Source organism: Benincasa hispida, unplaced genomic scaffold (genome assembly GCF_009727055.1).
Source record: "Benincasa hispida cultivar B227 unplaced genomic scaffold, ASM972705v1 Contig491, whole genome shotgun sequence".
NCBI lineage: Eukaryota > Viridiplantae > Streptophyta > Magnoliopsida > Cucurbitales > Cucurbitaceae > Benincasa > Benincasa hispida.
This window is the reverse complement of record NW_024064879.1, coordinates 114526-128052: the sequence shown is the minus strand read 5'-3', so window position 1 is coordinate 128052 and position 13527 is coordinate 114526.

Genomic DNA, 13527 nt, shown 5'->3' with positions numbered 1-13527 from the left:
GCCTATACTATAAGAAATTTCCCTTTTTTCAACGGTTGAAATCATCAGGAAAAGTCCAAAAACTAACGGGAAAGATTTTTCTGACGCTTTTTCTACTGGCGGTACAGTCGTCAGGGAAATCCTTTCCCAACGAAAATACCTTGTCATTGGGATAAAAAGATTTCGCAACAGAATAAGTGGGGAAGATATTTGCCAACACCAATAGTGACTGTCGGCATAAGTTACTTCTCCCCATGCTACAAATGGTTCTTGAACCTCTAGGAGAAATACTTTTTGCCCACCGTCCGTATTGGCGTTTGGCAGAAGGTTAAGGGTGCTATGAAAATTACTCATCCCAATGCCAAATTGACAATTTGGCTATCAGGAAAGATTATCTTTCCCGATGGCTACCTTCTCTGGCGTCAGGAAAAGTTACCTTCTCCCCACGGCAACCTATTTTAGCGTCGGGAAAAGTTACCTTTCCCATGGCATATTGACATAGCATCGAAAAAAAACAAAATTAACGAAATTACACTTTTTCCGATGCCTTTACCATCGGGAATATATATATTTTTTATTACTAAATATCAAACTTTTTTTTGAACAAATATCAAACCTGTTTGAATCTTACAAATCGTAAATAAACTAAAATAAAAAAAAATGATAAATTTAAGTAGTAAGATTGATCTTAAACATTACATAATATCCATAAATTCTTAACCTCTTTACATTATATCCATAAAATATAAGTATTGAAATAACATTACATAACATCTACAAATCATAAACCACAAAGTACCTATAAAATACAAATCTACAATCTAACATAACTAGTCTGGAGATGCATCTTCAACATAAATCTCAAGATACTTATAAAATACAAATTTGCATAGTTTCAATGCTCAATAAACCATAGATCAAACTCAATATAAAACTTAAAACAAAATTTAAGAACTCAACAAATTGAAATAAACCAACCCACATTTACACATTTTAATCTCAAACTCAATATAAAACTCAAAATCTAACATAAACTTAAACATAACTATGCATTTACACCTATTCCTACTCCCCCCCCCCCCCCCCCCCCCCCCAACACTTTAACCTCTCAATAATATAAAAAACTTAAAACTCAATTATAAACATTAAGAAATTCAAATACACCAACTCACATTTACACATTTTAATCTAAAAACTCAATATATCATATTCCCCCCCCCCCCATGTCATGGTCATGCTGCCGCATGCCCGATCCAACCCCTTCTAGCATTACTTTCATATCTTGTATTGTATTAGTTTAGTTAGCTTGCTTTCTTTACATTTTCATTGTAAGTGACCACTCGCCCTTTTACATATGCAAGGGTGCCAATTGGTTTTTGTTCAGAATGCACTATTATGGGGATAAGACTAATCATCACTTCCCCATATCCGGAGTAGTACTCTATAAAGCTGTTGTTGTTGCTTATTGCTTTCTAGCCTACTACAATCTTTCTTTCTTTATTCACACTCACAAAAACTTCTTACGAAAACCTTTTCTCCAAACCCATTTTCTAAAATCATTTTCCCTAAAACGGGGGTGGAGGTTGCAAGAGGCACTCGGTGTGCCACCGGCAGTCCGTATTCGAGTTGGCTGACTTGTTCGTGAGCGGGAACAAGTGTCGCACAATCGCTAAGAGAAGCTCCCGAAAGAGTGATTGTGACAACCCCCCCCACACACACACACACACATCTACACACACTTTAACCTTAAACTCAATATAGCATACACATATTTACACATACGTTAGCTATATGTTTATGTTGTTACCATAATTATAGGATAACAACATATACAATCTTCTAATTATTTTACTACCAAAGTTGAAGAGCTCATACCTAAGTCAATTTATCTCCTTGTGATTTCATGAGTTATAAAATCATGGCTTTCAAGTCATCCATCTTAGTTGTCATTTTTCTTCCATTTCGTCCAATTTAGCCTTTAAGGATTGTATCTTTTGTAGTTGCTAAGCTAATATTATGAGGGGGATGCACTCGATAATGTTTCTCTTTTCTTGATTTTTTTAGTCTTCATCCAATCTAGCCATTTTATCAAATCTAGCCTTTAAGGATTATATTACCATTTGACGCTACATCAATAATTTAAAGAAATAATTGTATGATCATTAGCAGCCTAATTAACAAATGAGTTATCACTCTTATAGTGTATACTGACCTGAGCCTTTTGTCGTTGCTCGCAAAAGATTAAAAATCAAACAAAGTTTATAAATTACCAAACTCATCAACTACTACTACAAAAATGTAGTAACAACGGCAAGCACAGGATCGATCCGCAGGTAAAATAAAAATGCATAATGTAAGATAAAGCGGGTAAATGCAATAAAAATCTAGTTATTCATGGGAGCACAGGGATTCCTAGCAATTTCGATCAATGAAATTTGTTGATTAGGCATATATTCAACTTATGCATTCACAATGATTGACTCAGAACAACTAAATTAGACCCTACATTTGTGGACAACTAATTTAGAATGATCCAAAAAAAGCATTGTAATTATTAATTAAAGCCTAAGCCCTAATTAAACTTCAAGCCTCAAGTTTTATTGAGTTCTAAGGGATCATATAAAATCTAAGTCATGAGCATTAAGATTAAGGGTTCAATTGCGTGGTTAACTAATGGAAATGCCCTAATTAATTAACCTAGTTCTCCTTTGAACTAAGCCAAGATACACACAACTAAGACCTAAGAAAAGCTATAAGCCTTAGCATACAAATTTCAACTTTTTCTACTTAATTGATTTCAAGTGTTGACAAATAAACTACTAAACATATGAGCTGTAAATAATTTAGCAAAAAATTACATTCGAGGAAAGAGAGTCGATCCATTCAAGAACATACGAATAAATAAGCACAGGATTAAAAAAAAACGTAGTTTGAATTTCTTAAACTTAATTTACAAAATCTCACAAAATTACTAGGGTTTGCTTCCACAAACTAGACACAACTTACCCATAGATTCATAGACAAACAAGAGGAAGATGCTCCAAAACATGGATATAACCCAGAAGAAATAAAATCCTAAGCTAAAAGATGAAGAAGAAGAGAAAATTGGGTTGGTTCATCATCTCCATCTTTTCTCTTCAAAATTCGTCCATCATCTCATCCATTGCATTATTTTTCTCTAAATTTGAGGTATTATATATAAAGGTTTGTTGAGCGTCACTACGCCATTGGCAAGCGCAACTACGCTCTAGCCTTTATTGCCATAGTGCCTACCTCACGCGTAGGAATGCGTTGCGCCTGATGAGTGAAGTGTCGCTGCGCTGTTGATAGCGTCGCAACGCTATCACCTTGGATGCATACTTCCTTTTAGCACAGTTCATGGAGCCGAGCAGGACACCGCTACACAACTCAAGGGGCAAAATAGTAGTTTTGCTCCTTTTTCTACTGCCTACTCTATCTTGACCCAAAATGCACCTGAATTTAGTCAGGAATAGATAACACCTTTGGAGAGCTGTCATGTACACTTAAACAAGTATACTAGGTCAATTTCTTGATATCATCGGGTCCTATTTGTAAAATAATTCACATAAAAGATGTTAATAATACTTTCTTACGAATCAAATGGAAAAAAATATTTGTATTTCTACCGTGGATCCTCATAAGCGTATGAAAGTCTTAGAACTAATTGTATGAATGAATTTTAGAGCCGAAAAATTCTTGTTATTAGTCTCCGCCACTTTCTAATAAAATAAAAAATTAATGTGAAATGAGTAATGCAAATATAAATAAACCAAAAGAAACACAAAATTCTTAATTTCCATTCAGTGAATTCCAACTTAGTGTATAAAAAGTGTCAATCTTCGTTTTTTAATATACTAGTCCATTAAGTGGATTCAAACTTATTAAGTTTTATCTTTTTTTAAATAATTTGAAAGAGAAATTGTTTTTTAATATATTAGGCCAAAAGGAAGTGGACTTATTTTTCCACAATTCCAAATATACATATAATTCAACTAATTATCCCAAATTATCAAACAACAATATTCAGCCACAAGTTAACACTAATATACAAAACAAACCAATTAACTCAACATAGAAAAAAATAACTAACTTAATATCCAAAGAAACCATTGAACTCAACATCTAAAACGAACATATTAAATCAACATACAAAAAAAGACCACTTAATTCAACATTCAAAATTAACCATTGAATTCAACTTCCAAAACAAACCAATGAACTCAACATCCAAAATAAACTAATGAACTCAACTTCCAAAACAAACAATTAAACTCAACATCCAAAACAAACAACTTAACTCAACATTTAAATAATTATAAAATTCAAAATAATAACATTTAAATCTAACATTTATCTAAATATAAAGCATATAAATATGAAATTTAATCTTAAAACTTATCTAAAATTTCAACTTGATACCAAGAATTATCTAAATAAGAAATTCAAAACATTTAAATCTAATATTTATGCTCACAAACAACACCCAATACAATGATGTTTCATTTTATTATTTGATTTCTACCTCGAAGGACTTGGGAATTTCCTTTCTAGAATAACCCTATCAGAAAATCAAATGGGTACGGTCTTGTCTATGATTTTGAATATATTGGAAGGTACCAACGCACAGCGAAAGAAACCAGGATCCATAAGCACTCTAATACATTAGTTTGGTAGAAAAGAAAACATGCCTCAATAGAAATAAATGGGTTTCATGACATACCTTTGAAGAACTTCCTCTAAGCTTTGAACCAGCTGCAAATCTCCACTAAATCTTGTAGTAAACCACCCCAAGACCCTACTATCCTCTTGGTGCTCATGATTGAGTAGTGAGACTCAAAATAAGCTGGAATTAAGGGAATTTGGAGAAGCTCACAGTAGCAACCCAGCAGAAGAACAACCTTCTCTCACGAATTTTTCTCAAAAATTTGTTCGGTTGCATTACCTTCAAAACACTCCAATCTTTTCAATATATTGCTGACATTCATGTAAAGTGATTTGTTGCATGAGATTCAGCTGAGGCTTGGAGTTAATGAAGAGTAAAAGTGAGTTGTTGGTGAACTAGTACATGAAGACAATGGAAAAACCATTTTCCAACTTTGTGTTTTTCTTTTCTTTTTCAATTTTATCAAAATTGATTTCATAAATCAATTTTATTTAAGAAAACTGAAAATATTATTTAATTTTACAAATTAATTTCATAAATTAATTTTCTAATAAAATATAAATAATTATTCAAACAATTTAAATAATTCTAATTAATTTTAATATCAAATATTAAATTAATCTTTACACAATTCCATCTTCAAATATTTAAATCATATTTAAATATTATTTCTCTATTTGATTTAATTCTAATTTGAACACTTCAAATTAACTTATCACGCTATTCTAGAGCTAATCCATTTATGAGCTAGTATGAGGATCTCACGAACCTATAGAGGGCCAACACTTGTGAGAGCAAGAATATACATCTGAATAGAGTGGAGTGAATAAAGAGCAGTGTAAAAGGCCACGGGAAGCAAACATTGCTTACTGGGCTTCTTATCTCTCAAATCCATTTGATATTTTGTATTTAATACTTTATTTATAGCAAATGAAAATCTCATTTCAATCTATGTTCAACCTCTCCATACTTCGCATGAGTAACTAAATTTCTGAATGGGTTGAGAAATACTTAGCTAGCATGACTTAAGATTTACATTTTATGCGACATCTTGTCTTATGTATGCATCATTCACCTTTAGAAATACTTGAGAGAGTAGTCTAAAGATAGAATCTAGACTTGAAAGAGTCAAATTAGAATCTAGGTAAGAGAGTCAGATTAGAATCGCATAAACAAGGAATAGAACTTAGACATAAGTTCTTATTGTATGAACCATCGCATGTGCCCTAGAAATAGGAATGATTGTATGCGGTCACCTTGTTTTATGTGTGCATCACTCATCATCGCATAGACAATAATAGAGGCTTAGACATAAGTCCTATCGACTTTTTTGTATACACATCGCATGCGTCCTAGAAATAGGAATTTATGGCATTCTGCATTGAGAAATGACGTGTTGTTATTTGTGTGTAGCATGATCGCATAACTTGTGCACAATCTTAGGAAATGTTAGCTAAACCCCTTCTCAACCTCTTCATCGCATACTCATTGTAACTCTACGCTTTTATCAACTCTGCATTTAACTCTGTCGCATAGGAAAAATTCTTATCCAAACACTATCCACTTCATTTGTTTTACCACCGCAAAAGAATCAAAGTGTCTGTCGCATATTTACTTAGTAGTCCCTTTGTTCGATCCTGGACTTATTAGGAAACCTAAGAAGGCTTATACTTGGGTCTTATTAGGGAAACTTGCATGTTCATCGCATAACACACATCACCGCAAACTCACACCATAATCGCATCACAATTACACGCATCATTAGTCTCTTTCTTTATCCTTTGTGCCAAAGTTTATCCACATAGATATAAAATTCCTATCTAGGGTTCATAAGTACCTTTTTAACCAAACTTCGTCTAAATTTTGACTTGGAGTACCTTTGACAAGTAGAAACCCAAAGTTCGTCATTTTTGGACCCTTTCTTGACCTTTTTTCCAAAGTTCATCCATACAAGTACAAAACTCCTGTCCAAGGTTCATAAGTAACTTTTAAACCAAACTTTGACCAAATTTGGACTGAGATTACATATCGACACATAGAAACCCAAAGTTCATCCTTTTTGGACACTTTATTGACCTATTGTGTCAAAGTTCATCCACACAGGTACAAAACTCCTTTCTAGGGTTCATAAGTGATGGAAAAATAGGCATGCACAGCGAAATTGAGGATCAATTTTACTCTAATTGCATAAATTAAACATACAGCCCTAAATCAATTAATTAGGGTTTTTTAGAAACATTACCTTTGAAGCTCCCGAAACTCTTCCATCTTCACTCGAACATGAACCGGACAACCACTAGAACTGACCTACTATCCTCTAGACTCAGAACCGGGTTGTGGAACCCGATGGATGAAGAACCCGAGAGAGAGAAAGATATGAAAATAGTAGAATGAATTTTGGGTTGGGTTTAGGTTTTTTCAGCACAGTTCTTAAAAACTAATTTTTGCAAAATGTCCAAAAGTCTTTAATCCAAAATAAAAAGCCCATATTTATAGAAAAGGGCCATGCATAATTGCATGAAACAACTTCATAAAAAACCCACCACCTAGAATCCACTATCTAAGTGGGCTTAATGTCTCCACTATAAGCCAACACCTAGCCCACTATTTTGTTAGTGAAATTATCCAACAAAAATTTGGATTTTTCCACTAACTTTAGTCAAAGGGCAAAATAGTCATTTTGTCAAAGTCAAACTTTGGCCGAAAAGTTAACATTTTGACTTTTTTACAATTTTTTCGTGTTGACTAATTTTGACCTCCCGAGCATGAATCCGCATTCATTTTCTCGATATTCAAATCATATTTGAATATAAGGTCGGTCAAAGTTTGACTTTTCAAAGTCAAAAGTCAACTCTTTGACTTTTTAAATCTTTGATCATTTCCATTATTTCCGAGCTTCCGAATATGAACGTATTCATATTCTTGATATTTAAATCACATTTAAATATTAAAGTTGTATCTCTAAACCGAAAAACTGACCACTATATCAAATATACTTGTCAGTTTCTCTCTCTTCACCTAATTCGAACAATTCGAATTATTCTATCATACTGTTCTAAGTTTATTCCATATGAGCTAGTAGGGGAACCTAATGGACCAATAGATCATGGGCTCCAACGATCCGAGATTAGCTGGCTAAACTCTTTAGACGGAGCTAATCAACATTCGTTAACTAACGGGTCATTCCACTATAGTCCTGTAGTTGCACTCCCCTCACTATAGATATATTTGTGTCCATTTTATATAACCATGATTAGTAAGCTAATCCTTCACAGGTTGTTCGTAATCTCGGTTGGGTCATAAAAGTCGTTTTACCCCCAAGACTACATCTTGTTCCTTAAGTTCCACTGATCCTCTAATGAATAATTGGTTTAAGGTCCAACATATAAACTGAACCCCTCTCGGGTCAAGGAGAGGGTGGGGCCCCTTATTCAAGTCTTGGATTTAGTACTAAAGGGAACAACCTATCTACTATCCCTATAACAGGTAGGAGTGAATTCCATCTTGCACCCTATGTTCCCAGCTATCTACCTGATCTTACCCCTAAAATGGGAGGCTTATTGGGCCAGCGATAATGAGCTACCCTCACCTATGCAGATCTAAGGATAATTCCAAAGAACAGAAGTTCATAGTTAGCTTAGGTAAGATTAAGTTACCTAGGTCATCAATTAACGAAATAGTCAGTTTTATACATAAAACGGCATTTAGAACGTAAAAAGTGACTATTTCATGGTTCAGTCTTATCAATCAAAATTCTTTTATTCGATGGATTACCAATATATTCCCTTGTTCTGTACTTTTTTTTTTTGTCAATTGAATTGAATCTATTACATTTTTGTTCATATTGAAATGGGCCCCAATTGGTAGAAAAAAACCCGCAACCCCTTGGGGTTATCCTGCACTTGGAAGAAGAAGTACTCTTTAATAGGATGCCCTCACTTTCATGTCTCCACATGAACGATTTAGGATCCCATCGTTTGTACTAACTACAAAATGGGCGCATCCATAGTGTCCCCAGAATAAGGCACCCAACCTTATTCATATACTATAGACCATTTTGGCTATATATTTGAACTTGTTCCACATTTATGTCACTACATAAAGTTCAAACTACATTAAATAGCCTTAGGACCTTAGTTTATTAGATTGAAGATTACAATTTCAATAACAATTTTATTAAAAAACAAAACAGAATATGTTTATTAATTTACAAACTACGAGTTTTAGGACATAAAATCCAACAATAAGTATCTTTTGAACCAAACTTCGTCTAAATTTGGATTTGGAGCACATTTTGACAAGTACAAACCCAAAGTACGTCCTTTTCGTCCACACAGGTACAAAACTTCTTTCTATGGTTCATAAGTACCTTTTGAACCAAAGTTTGTCGCAATTTAGTACTATAGCAGAATTCGACATGTAGAAACCAAAAGTTCGTCCTTTTTGCACTCTTTCTTGACCTTTTGTGTCTAAGTTCGTCCACACTTTTACAAAACTCCTCTACAGGGTTCATAAGTATCTTTTGAACCAAACTTCTTTCAAATTTTGACTGGGAGTACATTTAGACAAGTAGAAACATTAATTTTAAAATTTCTTTCTAGAAAAATAAAAACCTAAAGTTCGTTCTTTTTAATCTCTTTCTTACCCTTTGTGCCAAAGTTCGTCTACATAGGTACAAAATTCCTTTCTAGAGTTCATAAGTACCTTTTGAACTGAACTTCGTCCAAATTTTGACTTGGAGCACATTTCGACAAGTAGAAACCCAAAGTTCATCACTTTTGGACTCTTTCTTGAACTTTTGGTTCGAAGTTTGTCCACACAGGTACAAAACACCTCTTCAGGGTTCATAAGTTTTTTTTTAACCAAAATTCGTCCACATACGTACAAAATTCCTTTCTAGGGTTCATAAGTACCTTTTGAACCAAAGTTCGTCCAAATTTTGACTTGGAGCACATTTTAACAAGTAGAAACCCAAAGTTCATCATTTTTAGACTCTTTCTTGACCTTTTGGTCCAAAGTTCATCCATACGGATACAAAATTCCTGTCCATGGTTCAGAAGTAACTTTGAAACCAAACTTCGACCAAATTTGGACTAAGATCACATTTTAACATGGAGAAACCAAAAGTTCATCCTTTTCAGACTGTTTCTTGACCTTTTGTGTCAAAGTTCGTCCACACAAGTACAAAACGCCACTCCAAGATTCATAAGTATATTTTGAACCAAATCTCGTCTAAATTTGGACTTGAAGTTCGTCCTTTCCGGAATCTTTCTTAACATTTTTTCCAAGGTTCATCCACACAGGTACCAAACTCCTTTCAAGGGTTCATAAGTACCTTTTGAACCAAAGTTCGTAAAATTTTGGAATTATAGTAGACTTCGGCTTGTAGAAAAAAAAGTTCATCCTTTTCGGACTCTTTCTTGACCTTTTGTGTCTGAGTTCATCCACACTTGTACAAAACTCTTGTCCAGGGTTCATAAGTATCTTTTGAACCGAACCTCTTCCAAATTTGGACTTAGAGAACATTTTGAAAAATAGAAATCCAAAGTTCGTTCTTTGTAGTCTTTTTCTTTACCCTTTGTGCCAAAGTTCATCCACAATGGTATAAAACTTCTTTCCAGTATTCATAAGTACCTTTTGAACCAAGGTTCATCCAGTTTTGGAATTATAGCAAACTTCGACATGTAGAAACCCAAAGTTCATCCTTTTCAGACTCTTTCTTTACCTTTTGTGTTTACGTTCGTCAACATTGGTACAAAACTCCTCTCTAGGGTTCATAAGTATCTTTTAAACCAAACTTTTTCCTAATTTGGACTTGGGGCACTTTTCAATAAGTAGACACCCAAAGTTCGCCCTTTTTAGTCTCGTTCTTTACCCTTTGTGCCAAAGTTCGTCCACATAGGTACAAAATTTGTTTCTAAGGTTCATAAGTACCTTTTGAACAAAACTTCCTCCAAATTTTGACTTGGAGCACATTTCGACAAGTAGAAACCCAAAGTTCATTATTTCTGGACTCTTTCTTGACATTCTGGTCCAAAGTTCATCTATACAAGTACAAAACTCCGAAACCCAAAGTTTGTCATCTTTGGATTTTTTCTTGACCTTTTGGTCCAAAGTTCATCCATATAGGTATAAAGCACATGTTCAGGGTTCATAAGTGACTTTTAAACCAAACTTCGACCAAATTTGGATTGAGAGCACATTTTGACACATAGAAACCCGAAGTTTGTCCTTTCCGGACTCTTTCTTCACTTTTACTATCAAAGTTCCTCAACATATGTACAGAACTCCTTCCAAGGGTTCATAAGTATCTTTTGAACCAAACTTCATCCAAATTTGGACTTGGAGCATATTTCGACAAGTAGAAACCCAAAGTTTGTCCCTTTCGGTCTCTTTCTTGACATTTTGACCCAAGGTTCATTACCACAGGTACAAAACTTCTTTCCAGGGTTCATAAGTATCTTTTGAACAAAAATTCATTGAAATTTGGAATTATAGTAGACTTCGACATGTAGAAAGTAAAAGTTCGTCCTTTTTGCACTCTTTCTTGACCTTTTGTGTCTAAGTTCGTCCACACTAGTACAAAACTCCTCTCCAGGGTTCATAAGTATCTTTTGAATCAAATTTCTTCCAAATTTGGACTTGGAGCACGTTTCGATAAGAAGAAACCCAAAGTTCGTCCTTTTTAGTCTCTTTCGAACCTTTTGTGCCGAAGTTAGTAAACATAGGTACCAAAATCCTTTCATGGTTTCATAAGTACCTTTTGAACAAAACATCGTCCAATATTTTACTTGGAGCATATTTCGACAAGTAGAAACCAAAAGTTCATCATTTTTGGACTCTTTCTTGACCTTTTGGTCCAAAGTTCATTCATAAGGGTACAAAACTCCTGTCCAAGGTTCATAAGTAACTTTTAAACCAAGTTTCGACCAAATTTCGACTGAGATCACATTTCAACATGGAGAAACCCAAAGTTTTCCCTTTTCGGACAATTTCTTGAACTTTTGTGTCAAAATTCGTCCAAACAAGTACAAAACTCCTCTCCAGGTAACATAAGTATCTTTTAAACCAAACTTCGTCTAAATTTGGACTTGAAGATCGTCCTTTTCGGACTCTTTCTTGACATTTTGTGCCAAGGTTCATCAACAAAGGTACAAACCTCATTTCCAAGGTTCATAAGTATCTTTTGAACAAAAGTTCATCTAGATTTAGAATTATAGTAGACTTCGACATGTAAAAACCCAAAGTTTGTCCTTTTCAGACTCTTTCTTGACCTTTCTTGTCAAAGTTCATCCACACAAGTATAGAACACCTTCCAAGAGTTCATAAGTATCTTTTGAACCAAACTTCGTCCAAATTTGGACTTGGAGCACATTTCGACAGGTAGAAACCAAAAGTTCGTCCTTTTCAGACTCTTTCTCGACATTTTGTGCCAAGGTTCATCAATACAGGTACAAAACTCCTTTCCAGGGTTCATAAGTACCTTTTGAACAAAAGTTCGTCCAAATTTGGAATTATAGCAGACATCGACATGTAGAAACCCAAAGTTCGTCTTTTTCGAACTCTTTCTTGACCTTTTTCATCAAAGTTCGCCCATATAGGTACAAAACTCCTTTCCTGTGTTCATAAGTATCTTTTAAACCAAACTTATTTCAACAAGTAGAAACCCAAAGTTTGTCATTTTTGGACTCTTTCTTGACATTTTGTGCCAATGTTCATTAACCCATGTACAAAACTCCTTTCAGGGGTTCAGAAGTACCTTTTGAACCTAAGTTTGTCCAAATTTGAAATTATAGTAGATTTCGACAAGTAGAAACCTAAACTTAATCCTTTTCGGACTCTTTCTTGACCTTTTGTGTCTAACTTTGACCACACTAGTAAAAAACTCCTCTCAAGGGTTCATAAGAATCTTTTGAACAAAACTTCTTTCGAAGTTGGACTTGCAGCACATTTTGACGAAGTTTGGTTCAAAAGATACTTATGAACCCTAGAGAGGAGTTTTGCACCTGTGTGGATGAACTTTGACACAAAAGGTCAAGAAACAATTCGAAAAGGACGAACTTTGGCTTTCTTCGTGTTGAAATGTGATCTTAGTCCAAATTTGGTTGAAGTTTGGTTTAAAAGTTATTTATGAACTCTGGACATGAGTTTTGTACCTGTATGGATGAACTTTGGACCAAAAGGTCAAGAAAGAGTCCAAAAATGATGAACCTTGGGTTTCTACTTGTCGAAATGTGCTCCAAGTTAAAATTTGGATGAAGTTATGTTCAAAAGGTACTTATGAACCCTAGAAAGAAATTTTGTACGTGGACGAACTTTGGCACAAAGGGTGAAGAAAGATACTAAAAAGGACAAACTTTGGGTTTCTACTTGTCGAAATATGTTCCAAGTCCAAATTCTCAAAAGTTTTGTTCAAAAGATACTTATGAACCCGAGAAATGAGTTTTATACTAGTGTGGACGAAATTAGCAACAAAAGGGTAAGAAATAATCTAAAAATGACGAACTTTAGGTTTCTACATGTCGAAGTCTGCTATAATTCTAAATTTCTACATACTTTTGTTCAAAAGAGTATGAACCCTGGAAAGGAGTTTTGTACCTGTGTTGATGAACCTTGGCACGAAATGTCAAGAAAGAGTTCGAGAAGGACGAAGTTTGGGTTCCTACTTGTTGAAATATGCTCCAAGTCCAAATTTGGACGAAGTTTCGTTCGAAAGATACTTATGAACCCTTGAAAGGAGTTTTGTACATGTGTGAAACCTTGACACAAAAGGTCAAGAAAGAGTCCGAAAAGGACGAACTTTGGGTTTCTGCGTGTCGAAATGTGATCTCAGTCCAAATTTGGTCAAAGTTTGGTTTAAAAGT